The sequence below is a fragment of the Pelodiscus sinensis genome, chromosome 7 (assembly GCF_049634645.1).
Source record: "Pelodiscus sinensis isolate JC-2024 chromosome 7, ASM4963464v1, whole genome shotgun sequence".
Classification (NCBI taxonomy): Eukaryota; Metazoa; Chordata; order Testudines; family Trionychidae; genus Pelodiscus; species Pelodiscus sinensis.
Window position 1 is genome coordinate 7,285,817 of NC_134717.1, and position 18,526 is coordinate 7,304,342.

At 42.4% G+C, this 18,526-nt stretch overlaps 1 protein-coding gene across 5 annotated transcripts in view; it reads left to right on the forward strand.

Annotated features, from left to right (window-relative positions):
- Positions 1-2,600: 2,600 nt before the first annotated feature.
- GLI2 (GLI family zinc finger 2) overlaps positions 2,601-18,526 on the forward strand; it is a 278,389-nt gene continuing 262,463 nt past the window's right edge. The window contains exon 1 of one of the 5 annotated variants that reach the window (XM_075933075.1): positions 2,601-2,694. The gene's annotated coding sequence lies outside the window, so the exon portion shown is untranslated. Of the gene's footprint in view, positions 2,695-3,089; positions 3,397-4,177; positions 4,483-18,526 lie in introns of those variants that run through there. The other 4 variants (XM_075933077.1, XM_075933073.1, XM_075933074.1 and 1 more) reach the window with 4 other exon arrangements.

An 18,526-nucleotide genomic window follows, 5' to 3' on the forward strand; every position in this document is an offset into this window, starting at 1 on the left:
ACTGACTCTGCCCCTATGGAAACCAAAATTCAGTCTTAATCAAGTGGCTTTTAATGCAAAGTACAAGTAAATGGAACCTTGCAAATCTGCAGATATCCACTTTGTATCCACATCAGTAGGTATGAACACAGATATCTGTGGCTTAGTTTTGCAGATACAGATGTGAATGTGGATACCAATTTCATATCTAGGACTGTGCAGATTTGTGGGTGTCCGTTTTATGTCTGTGGGTTTCAGCATCTGTGGATGTGAACGAGAATATCTATGGCTCAGTTTTGTAGATACAAATGTGGGTGCAGATACAAATTTTGCATTCACACAGGCGTCTACAAATAAACCGGACAGCATTCAATGACATCGCCAGTTGAAGGCAGATGTGAGGAACTGTCCATTGCTCAGAATCAGTCAGATAATTGGGACTTCATGAATGTGATGGTGAAAGAAAAAGACCTCTTTCTTTCTTTCTTCCTGCACTGCCATCACATAACATTTATGATACCTGGGCACAAATAAGTTGACTCAGCCTGAGATTTTTGCTTCTGGTACTTTTATTTTTAGTCTTTTACTGCCATCCAAAGGTTAAGGCCAAAACTTTCAAACCCGAGTGCATCAAGTTCCAGATAAGCAGCCTGATTTTTAGAGGTGCTTAAAACTGGCAAGCAGATCCACAGTCTAGCTGAACAGCATGCAACACAAGGTAGGAGGGTTTACCAAGGTGACCTAAAGCTCAATAGTGCACTCTTCTGCACCTGGAGAGGCTGTGTGCAGAGCTAATCCACTGGGATAAATTAGAGCTGCCCTAGGCACGGAAACTGCAGCTGAGGCTTGGTGCAGCTTCGTGCCATGCCAGAAATGCCCTCTTTACCCTGGTCCTGGCCTCATACTAGTAGCAAAGAAGGGGGTGGAGTAGGAGTCTTTACAGTGCTGGGAAACCTTCTGGTCCCAGTGCTGGGACCAGATTCCGTGTGATGCCATACTGCATCTGGCTGGTGGGGGGAAGAGGTGGAGGAGTTATAAACTTGCAATAAACCATGCACCCCAAAAAAATCAAAACAAAGACCAAACTTACTGCAGATCAGTGATATCGTAAATTAAAACAGCTGCATTTCTCACTGTTATTAATACATTTGAAAGAGGTCAATGTACAGAAAAGCTATTTTGTCCCCTCTTTCCCCTTCCATTGGAGTCTCACTTACAAAACACAGGGGCTGTCTACATTGGCATGATTTTGCGCAAAAGCGGCCGCTTTTCATGCTGCTTGTCTACACTGGCGGGGAGTTCTTGTGCAAGAACACTGATGTTCTAATGTGTGAAATCAGTGCTACTTGCGCAAGAACTATGATGCTCCCGCTCAGGAATAAGCACTCTTGCACAACTGTTCTTGCACAAGAGGCCAGTGTAGACAGGCAACATGAATTTCTTGCACAAGAAAGCCTGATGGCTAAAATGGCCATTGGAGCTTTCTTGCGCTAGAGAGCATCTACACTGGTATGGATGCTCTTGCGCAAAAGCACATCTCTTGCGCAAAGGCACATGCCAGTGTAGATGCTCTCTTGCACAAATACTCTAACGCAAAAACTCTTGCGTTAAAAGTATTTGTGCAAAATCTTGCCAGTGTAGACGTAGCCAGGGGGATTAAAAGAAACAACATGCTTAGAAGGAAAGGTTAGTAAGAAAACTTAGGAAAATCTTTAATGAATGCTTATCCTACCAAAGATACAGATTTCAGAAAGAGCTGTTACTTTGCAAACACTTAGGGGCAAATTGTACACTGATAGCCCACAGCTGCTGAGACTCTTCCTCTTAGGGGTTGTTCCAATTTCCACTAAAGCTGCGGGATGTTTTTCTGTGGACATCAAGAGCAGACCTGTACCACAGTATGAAAACAGAACAGCAGAGAATCTGCTATATGGACTTGAAAAGCTCTCTTATTCCACCACTTCCTTAACTTGTGTAATCATTGATTTGTAAAATAGTGTCCATGAAAAACGTGTCACAAAAATGGATGCTTCATTGTTTGTTTTTTTTAAATAAGCTTTATAGGGCCTGATCCAAAACCCATTAAAGTTAGATAGCATCTTTCTACTGATTTTAATGGGCTGTGGTCAGGCAATCCCATCTAGATGAGCGGTAATAATGTGTTTGCTGGCTATTGTATTTGAAACAAAAGCAATGAGCTGCATAAGGCAGGGGGAAGGGGAGAACCCACACACAGCCTTCAAGAGCTTGGAGCATTTCTGAGATAACATTTGTGTTGCTGCAATATTTCCCCATGTATGTTAGACTTAAGTCCAGCTGTATTCCAATTTTGTTCCCACAGAAGATACCAGTGGGTGGTTTTTACAGCTCAATTAGGTGTCTCAGAGGTAGTGTAAACTTTAGGCTTGTTAACTGAGTTCCAAACACGCTAAGTTAAAAAAATAAAAGTTACTGGAAAGCCAGTGTCCACTTAGCCATCTGTCTAACTGCACCTACCCAGTGAATCCAAGTTACTTAGAAGTGACTTCAGACAATCCCAACCACATTTTGCCAGCGAAATGAGGAGGGTTTTTTTTGTTTTGTTTTGTTTTAGATTATTTCCATGTGGTTAAAGGAACCCGACCAATTAGCGAGAGAGAGAGACTTCCCTCTGGATTCAGTGTGCCAGCTAAGCTAACTGATTGCCCAGCGTGGCCATGGAGCTGCTGAAACCAGGTATGCCTGGCACTCCTGCCTACCGATTCACGAAGCCAGAGGGGCCAGGAAAGCAACCTGCCATAGGGAGGGACTCTGACAGGTTTCTTGCGGGGAATCCTGGCTCCGTTGCCTGCTCCACTGTGTATGTGAGACAGGCCCAGCCCAGCTGGAGCAGCAAATGGTTCAATTCACTGGGGGGGAAGGAGGAGGGAGGCGGATTAGAGTGAAAACAGATCCGGCGTTGGATTCCGACTAGGGAGATCATCTGATTCGAGTTAACAAACCCCAATTCAATTGAAACGAGGGGGAGAGAAAAGTTTTCCCTCCCCCTCCTCTGCCTAACTTTCCGCTTGTGCCGGGGCTCGAAAGACAAAAGCGCCTCTCTCCTCCCCCTGCCGCCCTCCCAAACTTGAGCGCGGGTGCGCGGCGGGGTCCTGCGCGGGGATGATGGATGGCAGGAGAGCAGCCCCGCGCCAGCCGCAGCGGAGGCGCTCGCCACTTTTTTAAACTCTTCCCCCCCCTTCCATGCGGCTCCTCGGAGGAAGAAGAAGGGACGGGAGCGGCGGCGGGAGCAGCTTTTAAGGGAAAACGGCCCCCGAGGGCAGGACGCCGGGCAAGTCCCTCCCCCGCCCCCCCAAAGTGAGGATGGGGGGCTGACGGGGCGGCCCTGCTCCGGAGCGGCGGCGGGCACCGTGGGAACTCCCCGGGCGCGCTCCTTGGGTAACGTGGATTTTCTTTGGGATGCTTTTTCCCGCGGGGGGCTTGGGGTGGGAACGGGGAGGGGGACGTTTCCCGCGGGGTCCAGCCCGGGGGTGGGGGAGCCGCCGGTGTTAGGCGCTGCACTTTGCCAGCCGGGGGGCGGGTTGGGGGGCGGCGGGGTCCCCGGGCGCCGAGGCTGGGTTGGGGGGCGCGTTGCGCGGGGTGAATCTCCCCCCCCCCCTTTGGCCGGACCCCTCATCTCCAGATCTGCCCTATCTCGACTGGGGGGGGGGGTCTTTTGCTGTCCCCCCCCGCCTCCCGCCTCCTGAGCTGCTGGGGGTGGAGGGGGTGCAGCCCGGTGCTTGCCTGGCCGTAGCATTGCGCGCCTCTTGCTCTGGGGCGCCCCTCCCTGGTTTGGGGGGGCTGCTGGCAGGGCCCAGCCGTAGCCTCCGCCCGGTGGCTGCCCCTGGAGGCAGAGCGGAGCCAGGCGGGAGTGGCAGCCCCTTCCCGGCAACTTCTGCCCAAGCGTAGCGATCCGCGAGTTCCCGGCTGGATTTCACCCTCCCCCCCCCCCCCCCTTCCCCAGGAGCGATCTCTCAACACGTATGTTTGCTGAGGAATTCCAAAAATCCACCGCTGCAACTTGATCCCTGCGTGGCGGGCGGGGAGCGGCCGGGAGAACTGGGCGCCAAGCCTGGGAAGGGGCGAGAGAGCCCAGAGTCCCCCCTGGACTCAGTGGCTTTCAAACAATCGGGGAGGGGGGGGGCGTGGGATCGGTGGATCCAGCCGCCTTTTCTGCCCCAAGTCGTTGCTGTCATTCCCGAGGAAACCCTCGCTTGGCCAGCCAGGGAGATTCGGCTGGTTTGCCTCATAAATAAATAAACACGAGGCAGGACTAGATAGAAACTTTCCCTCGCCCCGCGCCTGAGGTGTGTGTCCCGCCAGGGCACAGCGCCCGCCCCGCTAGAGGATTTTCCAGTGGTGCACATGCCGCTTGATCACACGCTTGGAAAGTGGGGTTAGTCCGAAAGTGGTGTGGCTAAGTTTCTCTCCCACACTCTTGTATGGAAGGCAGAGCGCTGTTCCATCCATCCCATGGAGAGTCTGGTACTGTATGGACACGACACACACATTCTAACATTGCAACTAGTACAAGTACTAAACTTCTGTTATCCCACTGTTTATGGGGGTGGGGGGAAGAGGAATAAATGGTTAGTGGTCCAAAGGAAAATACTAGCCCTGGGCTAGTAAGAGTGTAATTTTTAAAATGTGTGTATTTCTGTGCATATGTGTGTGTGTGTGTACATGTGTATCTATGTATATGAGTGTGTGTAGGCGCATATATGTAATCAGTTATACATAACTGACTACAGTCTTATCTCTGGAATTACTACCACCTCCTCTTTCTCTCTCTCTCTCTTTCTCTGTGTATACTGTGTGTATGACTAATCTGGTTAGATTTCTCTCTATTTTTTAGAATTAAGTGCATCCCCAACTTTTCAGATATTGAAATAAACAGTTTTTTTGGGCTATGATGATGTTTATATCTAGTTATGTCCGAACAGTTAAAGACAAAAGGGACAGTTGTAAAACTTTTTTCAATTGAGGCTCTGGGATGTATTAGAATTTGAAAGTAAACGTTTCACTAGCATGCTGCATAAAATAGCATTTAAACAAATATTGTATTGGCATGCACTGAGGAGCTAGTGCCAAGAAAGTAAAGTAAATAAACCGTGAAATCCAAAATATACAGATGTGGAATAGACTGATTTGTTATAAGACTTACCAATTTGATGTGTTTGTTTTAGCTACCTTACATTTAAAAAAAAGATATTTTTTAACGTTACTAAAGCTAATTTGTATAACTGCAACAGGGAATACCAAAGAATTCCGTCTACATTTACCTGGAAAAGGAAATCTTGATAAATTATCATTTATACTAACCAACTATTTGAAATGCATGGTAATTATTGTACATAGCATATGCCCTTGTTGAATTAGTTTGGCTCAGCTTTTCTGAGGTATGGATGTGGTAATTTGCATTTTGGCAGAACATTTTGACACCTGTCAAACTTTAATTTTACTAAGAAATGGCATATTGCATGTAATGAAAAATCTTGACAAGTTTTTAAAACATGAATTAAATGCAAAAGGGGCTTGTTTTTTTTTAGTGCATTAGATTTTTGAAACTTGGATCAAATGACCTAGCCAGAATACCAGAAAGTGCAAGATCAAGTAAAGTTGAACTATTAAATCTATAGTTCCCTGTCTATCCAGCCTCATCTTGTGTGTTTGTAAAAGAGCTGATCTTTAAAGAAAGGTGAGGGAAGATTCACTTGGTCTTGAATGTTGTTATTGCCTTAAGTATGTGACTTTGAAGTGCCCAGAAATGCAACTGCTGGTCTTCAAAGAAAAACAGATTTTGAAGATTGTTTCCAACTTGCTTTCAATGTCTTTTTTTCCCCTGTGTGTCAAAGGGGATGTGTACAGATAGACCAATATTGTTTGTATTAGCTCATTAATTGAAGGAAAAAAAGAGAATAGGGTTCAAATTTTGTCTAATAAACTGGAGCTGAAGTTACTTCAAATTATACTTGTATAAATAACATAACTTGATCCTGTCTCTCTAGTGCATAACTTAGATTTTCATAATGCCACCTTCCATTTAAAAAAAAGGATAGTGTTGTTTGTTTATATAAATGACACACTTTTGGCTGAGGTTTTAAACTTTTATGGTAAAAGACTGGTATTGTTTTGTTGTTGCCCTTATTTTAGTTATCTTAAGCCTATACCAGTTCTTTTCCTTACAGTGCCATACAAATGTCGCTCATACAGAAAGAATTACTATCTGATAGTTTTGGAATTAGATTTGGAATATGCTCAGCGATTTAAAGGTGATTAATTTTTTTCCCGGTCCTAATTTTTTATGTGGGTTTTAGAAAGACTGGTGTTTTTAAAACAGCTTTCCAACATTTGATTTATTGTTTTGGGTCCTTGAAGCACATCAAAGTAACGCCACAATAATTTCAATTCCTAACTTTAAAATAAAAATCTAGTTGATTGCTTTCCTGTTTTGGTGGTGTACTGTAAGCCAGTTGTTTGTACTGCAATCTGAAAAATCCACAAATATGCTGTGCTTTTTGTACTCTTGAGAAGTGCTCTGTTCATAAGTTGAAGTTTCCAAGTGCAGATTAGTGCAGACAGTGGAATCAGTAAACAAAAAGTCACCAAAATCTATATTTATTTGTGCAGCAAACACCTATCCATTGCTTTACCACAAAGAGTCCACTTAAGAGTCTGGCTGAGGATTCTGAGCCAGTGAGTTTTTAAAAGAGGCTACTTGGGAACACTGGATGTGACTAGAGCATCAAACTAATTAGTTGCCACTCCAAACCATTGCTTGTAGGGCTTCACAGAAATGTGATATTTGCACTTCCCACTCACAGTTTAGACAGCCCATTCAATAGACAGCAGTTATGCTGGTAGAGAAGATTCCAAAGCACTGTCTGAAAACTGCACCATCTGCTTTCTGTATCTGTGTATTTTAAAGCATTGTACATTTGGACAACTTGTAGCAAACGTTGACCAGCCTTCAGTGTCTTTCAGCTACTTCTGCTACATGCCCAGTGCCAGCTAAAAAGAATTAGCAAGAGAGAAGCTGAGGCTCTAATAAGTCTGTTAGTCTCTAAGGTGCCACAGGACTCCTGATAGAAATGTAGCCGTGTTAGTATGGTGTAGCTCAGGCATGTCCAAAGTCCGGCCCGCGGGCCAATTGCGGCCCGTGTTCCGGTTTAATACGGCCCCACAGGTAATTTGGCAATATCTATCTTTTATGGCCCCCAACGAATCCATATGTATTGAGATGAATACATTGTAAAATCTCAGTTAGTCAGTTGGTCTAAATCAGTTATAAATATATTTGGACACAACATGTATACTTGGTGTTATGTTCCCGTTCATATTTTTTGAACTTAAAAGTTGACAGACAACCTTTATTACCAATAATATGTAATGTACTTTACAATGTTCCTGACATATATTTCAGCTTCCTGGATTTTTTTTTTCATCTGGCCTTCAGATATGAAAGGCAGAGTGATTTAACACCTGTTTAGATTTGTCATCCATGTGACGAAATGAAAAGTATGCCGTTTGCAATAAACTTTGCATAAAATAGTTAATTTGCATTTAATTTTAATGGTTCAAAGAATGTCAGGCAAAATGGTCGGCCCTCACGCATGTTCACTTCCTCAAATCTGGCCCTCTTTGAAAAAAGTTTGGACACCCCTGGTGTAGCTGAAACAAAATACAGGACTATGTAGCACTTTAAACCATCTTGTTAAGTCTTTAAAGTGCTACATAGTCCTGTACAGGACTCCTGGTTGTTTTTTCAAGGAATATTAAATAATTATGAGGGATATACAATACCCTCAATCAACATGAATGATTTCCAGTAGAAGGAAGAAGACACTGTTGTTGAGAAGCAGAAATACTCACATATGGTACATATGTAAAAGTGTGTGTAATATCAGACACATAGCATTAGATCAAGGACTCTTAGTATGTTCCTTTCCGAAATCCATTGAGCAATCCTATAGCCGATTATATGTAGAATGAGAAATTGGATACCTTGCCTATAGCTTGATGGAGGAGGGGAAAATTATTTAGGCTGCTATTTCTTTGTGCCCACTAATTTTGGGTGTTCCATTTGAAACACCTAGGACCTGATTTTCAGAAGTTCTATGCAGCAAGAGCTTCTGTAGGATTTCTGGTTGCTCAGCACCACTGAAAATAAGGACCCCAAGGTTCTCAAACTGGACAGTGGTATTTTTTTTTGAAAATAGGGGCCATAGTATTCAAAGCTGGCTGGTAATCAGCCAGATTCTTGTTGACACACATGGGCTTCAGATGACTAAATAAGCTGATGATAAAAATCTTTTTTTTTTTTTTTTTAAACTCTCGGCCTTTTTTGAGACTGCTATCTTTGGGTAGACTATACATATGCAGAAAGAATAAAATTAAAAGATTAGGTTCCAGAATGTATTGTTGTTTTATTTCTTCTACCTTCTTAAGTGTGTCTTCTCATTTGGAAGGAATTTAGCAGCTTTATCCTGACTCAGACTTTTCTTTCTGTATCTGCAGGAGAGAAAAACTTTCATTTTGTGAAATTGCAAGAGTAAGCTTTAAGCTATCTTTGACATTTTGGTTTAACTTGAATAGGTTAATTTTTTTTAAAAAGAAAACAACTTGGTGGGAAGTGTGTTTTAACTGTGAGTACCCGATTTCAACCATTAGCATAAGAAAAAAAGTTTTAGTGCATTTACTATTGTATTGAATGAAGAGTTCCAACAGTCAGGGAAAAGAAAGTGAAAGGCTGTAAAGAAATGATGGCCTATTCAGATTATTCAGCAGCCCAGAGCTCTGCTCATCTGCCTCTGAAATCTGTGATCGGGATATCACTTTTATCTTCCTGGGCCTTTCTCTTGCCTTTTTCACACGTTCACTTTTGTCAAGGTTTATTGATCACGTTTTCTTCTCTGCAAATCTGTGGAAAATTTAATGAACCAAAAACAACAGTGAAATGAAAGGAACTTTTTATTCATTAGCGCTCGATTGAATTTTTTTTCTTTAGCCTGTACCCCCTTGCCTCCCATGTGTGTGATTGTGTAACTCTACTTACAGTAAATACAGTTGAAATGGCTGTATTAGTAATTCTCTGTTCCAGGTAAAAGTTTAGTACATGTGATCTAGCAGTACGTCCAATTATGATCACCCTCTGTCTCTTTTTTGTTATTCAGAGCGGTAGCCCCCTTAGTCTGTAATTAGAAAAACTTAAAAATCAACAAATAGTCTTGGAGCACCTTAGAGACTAACAAAACATGTAGATGGTATCATGAGCTTTCTTGGACACAAGCCACTTCTTCAGATGAATGGAGTTATTAAAGGTCCAGTTTACATGTTAATGAATTTAAGGAGCCTGTTCCTGGGAGAGTCCATCTCTCCTGCTTCCTACCTGCTGGGAATTTCAGATTCTTGACTGTGTTGCGTGTATAGTTAAATATGATAAAGGATGTATTTTGGAAAGTATTTATTTTTGCTAGAAGGAAACATGTTTGGTCTGTGGTAATTAAACCAAAATTTAAATAATTGCAGATTACTTGTAGTTGTTTACAAGCTTGATTGTTTTGGTTCCATGATCTTTGTTCATTACACATCTGCTTTACTACCGCACTGTCTTGGCCTAGAGTGCTTTGTGATGCAAATGTTCTTGTTAACTTATAAATAGTTTCAGTATCTAGACCATCTCAGGTGATACAGCTAAAGCTCTTCTTTTCTCCCAGCTGCAATGAAAAAGCTCTAATTAAATGTGGCTTCCAGTGTGATTAAGTTTTGCTGACATTTTGCATGCAGCAATTTACCTTTGTGGAATCTGTTGAACTTTGGCTTTTTTCGATCCTGTCATGGGAGAAGAGGGGAGTCTTAACAAGCATTTTTTTTACATTCATTTTGTTTCTGCAGCTTGTATATGTAGGACAATAAATGAAAATGGAGGTGCACATGTGTTAGAGAGATGTCTTTGCTCTCCATTGATTTCCCAAAGACTGTCACTGGTTTTATTAGTCTGAAAGAAATATTAAAGCGCAAAACCTAAAGGGAGGAAAATTATAATGTTTTGCAGAATGATCCATAACACTTCAGTAGTATTACTGCAAGTTGTATTCTTTGGACCATTACCATAGTTCTGCATTAACGGACTGGTTAAGAGTTGGCGTAGGGCAAATGTCTCTAGATACACCATAATTGTATTATAAATTACGAGATATCCGTGATTGTACATGTGTGTCATACACTTCAATGATTGTATTCATTATAGGAATACACTCCTGTGGTTTAAACTTCCACCTGGTCTATTCATAGGGTTTTCTATCCTGCTGGGTGAATTCCATTGAGTAACACTAGGTTCCTACTTAGAAAAAATAAAAAAAACCCAATCCTTTCCTCCATGAAAGGTGGAATTTAAGGTTCCAAGATTGTTTTTTGCATGTAGTACAATGTGAACCCAGTAAAGCCTTTGCAGAGAAACATGCCTTTACCGTACTGCTGTGCAACTAACTAAAACCTGTATGAATTCAAAGATCTATTCAGTTGGGAGCTGCAGTATATTACCCATTACTCCAATTCCTTTAGTGTTGTCAGAATAATTTCCATTTCAAGAAAGCTATGAACAACTCAGCTGAACAAATAACTGGGAGGAGAGAGGGAGGCGGAGCAGAAGTTCCCAATATTAAGTTGTAACATTGTACCCTGGTACTTTGTCATCATCATAATTTTGAATACTCATTTGCTGAAAGTTAAATAAAATTTTAGTTCTTACCTCCAGTGTATAGAGCCAGCACGTTAAAATTATATTGTGAGTGAGTGATCTGAAAGTTGTCTAGCAATTCCAACTTTATTCGATATTAAATCTAATGATTTTAAGTACTTGGTGCAGTTATTACTATGAACTAAGAAACATTTTAAATACCCGGTCCTTTTTTTCTATTTCATGACAAGAAGTATCTTTAGCTAAAATTAGTTTATTTTCTCCCTTTATATTGATCTGTAGGGTCCTATTAGAGCCCCCTTTTACCAGCCTTTCTTAAAAGAAAGATCTGTTGATTACTGTGGTGTTAAAAGAGCATCCGTTCCAAAGACTAAGATAGGTTCTTTTCAGAGTGATCCTTAGCAATGCCTCTTTGTGTGGTGCACAATGCAATAAGTCAGACAGGACTTTTTGAGCCACAGCTATAAGGAACTGTAAGGGCCACTGAAGTACACTTGTGTTAAGTTGAATTGATTGAAATTTAATGGATGTTAGTGGCTATGAATGGTAATGATTTTCTAGTATCTTTATCATGCTTGACATTAATAACTGGAGAGTGTGTATGCGTGAAGGCAGTGTATTATTCATTTTTAAAGATGCTTTCTCCCACCCCTCTTTCCCATAATTTAGTTGCTTTAAAAAGATTGCAGGCCTCAGAGAGTGTGTACATCTTGTCAACATAATTTTGAGCCCATGGTTTTTTATTTTTTCCAATTCTGACATAAATCAGACTACAATATAAGGAGAATGGTGAATTTGTGTCACATAACATCGTGAATTAATGGTATGCAAATGGCAGCTTTACAGGTGCTGTGATTTACTTAATAATTGCACATTCTGATATTTAAGCACATTCATTATGTTCAAGGGGTTTTTTAAGTACATATTTTAAAATGTGAGATTTGTGTGCATTTGCTGCGTAAGCACAACTTGAGGGTTAAGAAAGAATCAACCAGCCTTTGCATTGGGCTCCTTTTCCTTCTAGATACTACTGCTGTGTCATTTCAAATAGTATAATCAAATATTTTTGCATATGAGGGAGGAAGGTACTGGGGAGGAAATGAGACTTGATAGGCTGAAGCAGTAGAAAACTGCAAAAACCAAGTCAATTTGGTTATACCCCCCCCCCCCCAAAAAAAAGTCTGCACAATGTGTTTTACTATGCAAAGTAGTCTTTATGTCTTTCCTAAATCTGCACTGAAAACCATTCTGTGGGGCTGCAGTCTCTAACCAGACATTCAGAACAATCTGAAGAGTTGGTGAAAGCTATAGGCGTTCTGGGTCAAAGGTGAATGTGAATATGATCGCAGGGTTTTCAGTCTTTGATATCATTTTTTAAATGCTTCCCAAAGGCTAAGGACAAGGGAGAAGTCTGACATATAAATATATCTTGGATCTCTGAAGATAAGAATAGATTTTAACTTTATTTCTCCAAAAATTGAGGTCACTCTGGTCTGATGACAGACTGAAAGCCCATCAGTCAATTTTTTTTCAAATAAACAGACATGAGGAACTTCTGTTTGATACATTGTGTGCCTTCAGGGAGTGACAACATGTTTAGGTTTTGAAGTTTGTGGTCCAGGTGTCAAGGTTTAGAGAAAATGTCTGGTCTTATCTGCCCAGGTACTACAAATTCCATGGGCTTAACAATTTCAAAAGTAAGCTTCTTTGAGCAGTGTTCAACCATACTGCAATTATGTCTGTGGGTTCTGGAGTTTTTAGTCATATGCCTAGATCCTGGGAACTGATTCTCAGTCATTACTCCCAGGCAAGACCATAGGGCTATGTTTACACTGGCGGGTTGTTGCGCCAGAAGTATGCAAATGAGGCTAAGCATGGAATATCACCAAGCCTCATTTGCATACCTAATGAGCTGCCATTTTTGCGGAAGAGGCTCTTGCGCCAGAAGGAGCTGTCTACTCTGCCCCTTCTTGTGCGAGAAAAACCCTCTTGCGCAATGCTGCTAAGCTGGTTATTTTCAGGAACGGCATTGTGCAAGAGGGTTTTTCTTGCACAAGAAGGGGCAGTGTAGATGCTCCTTCTGGCGCAAGAGCCTCTTCTGCAAAAATGGCGGCTCATTAGATATGCAAATGAGACTCGGCGATATTTCACGCTTAGCCTCATTTGCATATCTCTGGCGCAATATCGCGCCAGTGTAGACATAGCCTAGGAGTATTACTAGACAGCAGGATTTCATCTGATGTGTAGTAGTCCGAAGGACTGCTTATGCAGTTGTGCGTCTTTTTTTTAATATATGGGAAAATTCACTCTGGTGCTCTTCTCAAAATAGGAGATAATTGATACATAGGCCTTTGAAAGGGCCTTTCACAGAGGGGTGAACTCTCCCATCTTCATGTGCTAATTTATCTTGTTTTGGGAAACACAGTTTTGCTATTTCCTAACTAGGGCTGTTCGGAGAAATTTGTCAGAACCATATTATTATGCTGAAATACGTGGTTTCACTTCTATCAAAATGCTTGATGAATTCAGGATGAGGTTGACAGAATTTGATTTTGAAAGAAAATTGGTGGAAAAAGTCCTATAGAATTTTCAAAAAAGGAATGGAGAGATTTTTTATATATATATATATACATTCTAAAGTGAATTTTTTCATTTTGGATTTTTTTTTTTTACTTTCTCATTATAACAACAAAATGAAAAAGAGAAAATCAAAATGAAAAGTTTTGGTAGAAGAAAAATGCATGCCTCCTCATGGAGACTTTCCAAATTGTTTTGTTTCTGCTCAGAACTCCTCTTCTCCCCTCTGCTCTATTCCTGACTATTTATGTACTCTGAGCAGTGTGCATTAACATTGCATTAAGCTGAGCATGTCAAGTGCTTCGCTGAATCAAGGCCATAATCATAGTTTGACTTCTATGTTTGGGGCTGGCAGCTCCTGCTAAGCCAATGGGGGTGTGTATGTGTGAGGAGGCAAATTCTGTATCTGCCCAACCCTTGTGATGGGCGGATGTCTCCCAGCCCTCAAAACTATGCTTATGGCTATAATGAATATGAGTCTTTAATTTTCTTTGTGTGAGCAAGGATGTTGTTTTTTTTAATAAGAAAAAAAGAAGGGAGAATAGAGAGACCGTTTGCACGCATCTTGGTTCTATTCTCTCAAGGACGTCTTTAGGCCCTGCTTTCTTCCTTGGAATATATTCTGATTGTGTTTGCTATCCAAAGAAAACAATCTTGACACTCCAAGAGCTGTGACCATGCCAGGTGAGTTTTAGAATAAGCAGTGACATCATTCCGATAAATTCAGTGCCTCTGATAGTGGGACCAGAATTTCTACTTGGGGGACTAGTGGACATTTTGTGGTGGTAGGGGGATGGAGAGTGCTGATTCCTGGAGGATTTGGCAGGTTGTAGGAGGGCACGTTAGCAGTCAGAAGGGACTTAACGCAGTTGTGATAAAATAGGGGCATGCCCTGAAGATTGTTACCTGTGTCTCAATATGTCATCATATGATACATGAAGAAGCCACAGAAGGGTGGATGGCTTTTCCAACAGGCATCAGCTTTCTTCTGGTCTCTCCTTGGACATGTGTGCTTAGGATGTAAGTATCTAGAGCATATGAAATCGGCATTGCATGCACAGTGTGATCATCCCATGCTCCAAAAATCACTTTAAGGGAGGGAGAATTGCCAGGGGACAGGATAAAATGGATCTAATGGCCAAAGCCCATTTGGCTTCCTCTTTTCCTTGTTCTCGTAGGGTAGTCTAGACTACAGGCTTTAGTCGACAGAAGTTTTGTCGACAGATACTGTCGACAAAGAGCGTCTAGACTACATCCAGTTCTGTTGACAAAGCAAGCCGCTCGTTATTCCTCGTAGAATGAGGTTTACAGCCGTCAACAAAACTGCTGAGTTCTTTCAACGTTATGTCGACAGAGCTCAGCGGCAGTGTAGACGCAGGTATAGTTTTGTCAACAAAACCCGGTAGTCTGGACACACCCGCAGATACTCCCTTCCTGACTGATTGGACCAGCCAGTGTCTCAGAGGCCTGCCCTCCATCTGTTGTAGGCAGGCTAACCTTTAGTTCTATGTGGTTCACTATGGGCATGCCTATGCAGCTGGGCTACACTTGAAATAAGCTACGCAACTTGAGCTACATCAATGGCATAGCTTTAAGACGAAATAGCTTACTTAGACTTTAAAGGGTATGTCTACACAGCACTTATTTCGAAATAGATCCCTCTTCCTCCACTCCTGATACAATGAAGTTTACAGAAGTTGGCATAAGGAGTCCATTATTTTGAAATAAGGGGCTTGTTGTATAGACATGCACTATGCTATTTTGGAATATCTGATGTTATTCCGAAATAACACTGTGTAGCTGTAATGGCAACCTGGGGGATTTGAACGTGGGATCTCTGAAGGTTAGTATAGGAGCCTCTACAGCTTGAGCTATAAAGCCAGCTGGCTTGCAGCCTTGGTTGTAGAGGTCTCTTGATTTTATCTGTTGTTGTGGTCTAAGTGCCACTGCATAGGACAGTGAACCACACTAGCTACGTCTACACTGGCAGCTTCTTGCGCAAGAACTCTTTTGCGGAAGAGTTCTTGTGCAAAAACTCTTCCAGAAGAGACCGTCTACACTGGCATGTGCCTTTGCGCAAGAGATGTGCTTTTGCGCAAGAGCATCCATGCCAGTGTAGACACTCTCTTGCGCAAGAAAGCTCTGATGGCCATTTTAACCATAGGGCTTTCTTGCATAAGAAATTCATGTTGCCTGTCTACTCTGGCCTTTTGCACAAGAACAGTTGCTCAAGAGGGCTTATTCCTGAGCGGGAGCATCAGAGTTCTGGCGCAAGAAGCCCTGATTTCATACATTAGAACGTCAGTTTACTTGCGCAAGAACACATGGCCAGTGTAGACAGACAGCAAGTTTTTGCGCAAGAGCAGCTGCTTTTGTGCAAGATCGCGCCAGTGTAGACACAGCTTAGGTGTGTGGGTTACATAGACATGCCCTATGTGTGAATCTTTTTGAACGAGACTTAAGAATCATGGCCCTGCATGCATGTGAAGGGCCAAGATGCTTTTTCGTGAAAGCGGTTTATTCTAGTTGTAGTAGTCATTCTCCCCCCGCTCCATGTTGTATGTAATTGGCTGCCATCTAGCAATTTAGTGGCCCTGTAATGAATACAGGGCTTTTTGTTTTCTCTTGGTATGTGTTAGCTGCTAAGATGCAGGCTGTTTCCTATTAGCCAAAGAGCATACCTTCTGGGTGTACTAAATCACCCATCCCTCAGAAGAGTTGTGTAACTTACTGTGTAGGCTGGACAGCTGAACCCACTGGTGCAGAGGTTCAAACAAAGTGCAGTGCTGCAGGTGCTGTTTTATAGGCTGACTGCTTTAAAATGTCACACCTTTCCATCTCCACTATTTCACCATCTAATATGAGCTAATGGAATTTAGGCATCATATGTTCCTCCCTCCTTCCCTGGAGGCTGCACAATTCTAAGCACCCTTGAGCATGAGTTTTAAGGTCACCAGTGGCATTTTTAGGTCACAAAACTGCAGAATGCCCTGTCTTGGAGGCAGGTAATGCAATGACTAATTAGTTCTTCTATCACTGCGGTGGTTATCTTATCTTTTTCTCTCCACTGGGTTCAGCTCCGAAGTAGGGTGAAGCCCGGTAGGGGAAACTGTTGGAGACGTCTCTGATTTGATAACTACGGAGTTTTCAGAGGAGAAATACTTTGCACTTACTTTGAGAGCCACAGGTGAAATGACCTGTGTCAATCATAATATGTTCTCATAGTTAAAAATAACACTTACAGCAGTATCCTTATAAAACAGCTATAATAATAGTTCAAAACATTTTGGCATAGAATGGGAATAGTGTGGGTTAGGTTGGGCTATTAATGGCAAATTCTTAAAATAAGGACTCTTTGGCGTTCGTATATACGTCTGTGTAAAGGTATACTGCAATTAAACTGTCCCTTTGAATCTTCAGAGTTAGATACTCTGGGTAATGTAGATCTCCGTGTGTATCAAAGCTATATTAACCTATTTTAGTTTTCACTTTTCTCAGGTGTTGCTGGCATCTGGTCATCAAATCAGCATGCCTTGGAGAGACCAGCCCTCCGTGTTGGTACTTGCAGAGCACTGTATCCAAATGCTCTTCTGTAATTGTCTTATTAAGTAAGGAATTAAGCCCTGCACTTTGACTGTTTTGGTACCAGTGGCCTTTGGCATGGCTCCCATTCTCCTCCTTCTTCTTTTTAAAGAGGCAATATTCTTTTAATTATGTGGAAATGGAGTTGGAGCATAAAATCTGATGAGAACAATGAGTAATTTGGTATATGGTATGTAAACTCAGATTTTTATGTCCTTCCCTTCAGAATATTATGGGGGGTTTTCAGTTCTAATGCTTGTGATGATTTAAGAAATAAAAAGCAGAAATCCGTACAGTTGCCAGACCACAGGCTCCTTAGCGCCAGACTTAGAGACGAGCTTCAAATGTCATACATTTTAAAAGCATACCATGTGTTATTCTTTAGCTCGCCCCCCCTCCACCCCAGCCCTATAATCTCTTCCCCAGCCAATCTAACAGATTAGCTTTAATTAAATAAACCTTTCTCTTACTCTTTTTCCATGCTGTCGTGGGATACTGACAGCAATTGCAGTCTTCCGTACCTTTCTCCCGATGTGACGCCATCTGCCCACTTAAGGGTCTTAAGTCACAGAAGAGACTAGAACTTGCCCTAGTGTAATGGTGTCCCGTCTGTGTTTAATCAGAATTGCTTGATATTGCTGCTTAGGCCTATGGTGTGCATTAGGATCAAAAGCTTACAAGTGGCTAAGCATATGTTTAGAACTTTTTCTCAGGGGACGTAACATGCTTCAGTTTATAACTGGGTTAGTTACAATCTAGGCATCTAAAATGCTAGTTTTCTTTCTGGAATTCTGCTTTCATTCCTTGTTTTCTACGCTTTTTTTTTTTAAACTCCCCTGCACCTCTGGGCTTAGGAAAGGAACAGACAGACCATGCTGACGAGGCTTGGGCACAGTGCAGGAAGAATACTGGCAGTTTGGGAATACACCTAGTTTATTGTCCGTGAGGTCAAGCAGTTTATTGTAAGGACACAAGAAATAAACAGAATAATCTGGAACACTTGGCTCTTTCCTGACACGAGAGCTGTTCCAAAGGGGCATGGCTGTAAAACATTCTTTGAAACAACCTCCTATCCATCTTGTCCCGCTTGCAGCGAGGCCCAGCATCTTGCTGGAAGCCAGGCTCTGTTTGGAATTTTAGATTAAAAGCCATTTCTGGCCCCAGCCCTGGTCTCTGTGTGGTGTTCTGCAACAGCCCAAGGGAGAATTCTGCCACCACAGGAGCTGTGTATGACTAGTCCACTCAGGGCTGGCCCGAGCCATTTGTTCACCCCAGTTCCCAGGAGCATGGCCCTGCCCCAGGGCACCCAGCACATGCGCGGCCCCACTCCTGCCCGGTCCGGCGGCCCCACGCGGCACCCCCTACAATGGGGTACCCCAGGCGGTAGCCTGGTCAGGAGGAGGGCGACTATGACCAAATTCACTCACTAGCCATTTCAGGTGGCTGGCGGTGTTAGTCTGTAACTTTTAAAACGAGTAGGCCCATAGCACCTAAGGATATGTCTACACTACCACCCTAGTTCGAACTAGGGTGGTTAATGTAGGCATTCGAAGTTGCAAATGAAGCCCGGGATTTAAATATCCCGGGCTTCATTTGCATCTTGCCGGGTGCCACCATTTTAAAATCCCCGTTAGTGCAGACTCCGTGCCCGCAGCTACACACGGCATGGAC